Raw genomic sequence first — 3,642 nt, forward strand, 5'->3', positions numbered from 1 at the left:
CGCCAGCAATCACACTGCAGGCAACTATATAAAGGATCTGTAGTCCTAGAATACATAGCGAGATGTAGCTACAGGAAACATAAAAATCAGGGTGTACTTCATATGGATACTTCTATGTGTGGGGTTTACCGAAGCATTTCCGAGCCCCTAAGAAAGAAAGATGAACTCTACCAAGAAAAACTCTATGAAGAGTGAGATAAGAAAGCTCAGGGAAGCAAACTTAAGAAGGAGTTAGTCCATTCCAGAAGCTTAGAGGAGGTTATTCCAAGAGAACATGGGCTTCTGGTGGCAGAAATTAGTTCCTGTGATGTGCTCGCCCTCGAGGAATCACCTCCGCTCCTTCCTTCTGCAAAGACTTTTGCTTTCTTTCAACTTAAAGATCCCTTTCCTAGCCAGACACTCATCAATACTGAATTGGGTCTTTGTACATTCAAATTTGAAGAGCCACCAAGAAGATCAATAAGTGATCTATTTTTATTTATTTTTGGCTTAAAAGAACCAAAAAAAGAAAGTAACAAGTTTGTAATTCTATCACGTTCTATTTTTCACTTGACTCTTTAAAAAACAAACCTGCACTCTGCCCATTTAGAGTAAAGGAACAGGTTTGCTTGATGGCTCCTCATCAGCCCACAACTGTTCCATGCTATCCCCGCACCCCCACCAATACCTGGTACTTTGAGGTACAGGGAGCATGACTCTACATTTCCTCTCCAGATACAGATGTTGTCACCTGAGCAATCACCAGGCTGATAACCATCATGTTGGGTTGGGGAAGCTTTGGGGCAGATTTACCTGAAGCCCACACAGGGCTGGTTTTCAGGACCCTGGCAGACAAGCTGGATGGGTGCACAGAGACGGCAGGTACCAGTATCAGAGGGGGTGGGCTCACAAGCAAAGTTCAGGTTCACTTTAAGGTTAACATTGAAAACTCAAACCAGGGGAAATCCTCTCATTATAACATGTGCTACAACCCCGTAAAACATGAAACATGTCAACCTTTCCTTAAACTGGAACAACAACAACTTCATATGCCCTACAGCCAAGGAAGGTGCCTTCTTAGCCTCCAATGACACCAGTCATTTGAGGGCTTGAAAGTTCGGTTGAGAGCAGAAATAAGCACACTGACAATCTTGATAGTTGGCATTCCTTGAAAGTAACTGTTCAGCGAGACATTAAATTGGTGGGTAAAGTTCCTCGTTAAAATAATGAAATCACATGTGATCCTAAAGCTCTGCACGTTCCTTCTCAAGATGGCCACATCTCTTACAATGTGACTGTAAAATGTGGAATTGTAGTCAAATCGAAGTATGTATGAGCTCAGTAAGTTCCTTTGTGTTCATACAAATTGGATGACACTGAAAGAAATAAATGGCTGTAGTAGCTCGGAATTGTTTTCGGTGGATGCAAGCAAAGCTAAACCACGCCAAATATGAGATCCTCTATCATATTTTCTTGTAAAGTGTAACCAGTTTTTATTGGTCAAAATACTGAAGATGCTGCAGAATCATCAGATTGAAGCGTAAGTGGCCGTTGTTGTTATTATCTTTTCCTGTACTTGTTTGGGAATAGCGCTACGTTAGTTGGCTGCAGGGAGGGAGGGCACTGCAGCATTGAGGAAACAAGACTGTTAACTTGGATCCCTTTTCAGGCCGTTCTGCCTGTGAGAAGCCAACCACATGACCAGAAGCCACTTGATGATTGGTTGACTAATATTATTCTCATCACCGGCTAGTGAATGGCTTCAGATGACATTGTTGCCACCTCCAATGCAGAGCTGTCTGGGAGTGTCTTTCCTGCATGTCACATAGGCTAGGTTCCCAATATCTGTCACGTAGGCTAGGTTCCCAATATCTGTCATATAGGCTAGGTTCCCAATATATGTCACGTAGGCTAGGTTCCCAATATATGTCACGCAGGCTAGGTTCACAATACATGTCACGTAGGCTAGGTTCCCAATATATGTGTGACGTAGGCTATGTTCCCAATATATGTGACGTAGGCTAGGTTCCCAAAATGTGTCACGCAGGCTAGGTTCACAATACATGTCACGTAGGCTAGGTTCCCAATATATGTGTGACGTAGGCTAGGTTCCCAATATATGTGACGTAGGCTAGGTCCCCAATATGTGCCAGGTCGGCTAGCTTCCCAATATATGTCATGTAGGCTAGGTCACCAATATATGTCACGCAGGCCATGTTCACAATACATGTCACGTAGGCCATGTTCCCAATATAGGTCACGCAGGCTAGGTCCCCAATATAGATCACGCAGGCTAGGTTCCCAATATGTGTCACGCAGGCTAGGTCCCCAATATGTGTCATGTAGGCTAGGTCCCCAGTATATATCACGTAGGCTAGGTCCCCAGTATATATCACGCAGGCTAGGTCCCCAGTATATATCACGCAGGCTAGGTTCCTAATACGTGTCATGTAGGCTAGGTCCCCAATATACGTCACGTAGGCTAGGTTCCCAATATACGTCACGTAGGCTAGGTCCTCAATATGTGTCATGTAGGCTAAGTCCCCAGTATATATCACGTAGGCTAGGTTCCCAATATGTGTCACGTAGGCTAGGTTCCCAATATGTGTCACGTAGGCTAGGTTCCCAATATAGATCACGCAGGCTAGGTTCCCAATATGTGTCACGTAGCCTAGGTTCCCAATATAGATCACGCAGGCTAGGTTCCCAATACATGTCACGTAGGCTAGGTTGCCAATATGTGCCACGTAGGCTAGGTCCCCAATATAGGTCACGTAGGCAAGGTCCCCAATATGTGTCATGTAGGCTAGGTCCCCAGTATATATCACGTAGGCTAGGTTCCCAATATGTGTTACATAGGCTAGGTTCCCAAAATGTGTCACGTAGGCCAGGTCCCCAATATACGTAACGTAGGCTAGGTCCCCAATATACGTAACGTAGGCTAGGTCCCCAATATACGTAACGTAGGCTAGGTCCCCAATATACGTAACGCAGGCTAGGTTCCCAATGTGTGTCATGTAGACTAGGTTCCCAATGTGTGTCATGTAGGCTAGGTTCCCAATATGTGTCATGTAGGCTAGGTTCCCAATATGTGTCATGTAGGCTAGGTTCCCAATATGTGTCACGTAGGCTAGGTTCCCAATATGTGTCACGTAGGCTAGGTTCCCAATATGTGTCACGTAGGCTAGGTTCCCAATATGTGTCACGTAGGCTAGGTCCCCAACCTCACCACTTCATTGAAATCTTTTCAGCAGAGTTAATTTTTAAGGCCTTTCAGGAAAAGAATGTGGAAGACAGTCATTGAAACTTCTAGTTACAGACATGGTGGCAGTTACATTCTCCACTGAGTGGCATGTCGGGGAGGGAGAGATTAGGAGAAGCAGGCACCACCCCTTTGCTACTATTAGTGTCATTACTCCCCTGTGTAAGTGCATTGAGGGTTTTTGGCTGCTGGGATTACAATACTCAAAGTTTCAGAATTCTCATTTGTACAATCAGACGGCTACATTGGTGATTTTAGCCACTGGCTGCCTGAAACACAATGGTGTCTAGTCATGTATGTAAAGTAATGCAAAGAATGATAGTTATCTACAGCCACCAATAAGATTTTACCTTTTACCAGTCAAAAAAAACACAAAAGGGGGGTTTCTTACAGTAGTAAGC

The sequence above is a fragment of the Nanorana parkeri genome, unplaced genomic scaffold (assembly GCF_000935625.1).
Source record: "Nanorana parkeri isolate BGI_ZX_2015 unplaced genomic scaffold, ASM93562v1 scaffold80, whole genome shotgun sequence".
NCBI lineage: Eukaryota > Metazoa > Chordata > Amphibia > Anura > Dicroglossidae > Nanorana > Nanorana parkeri.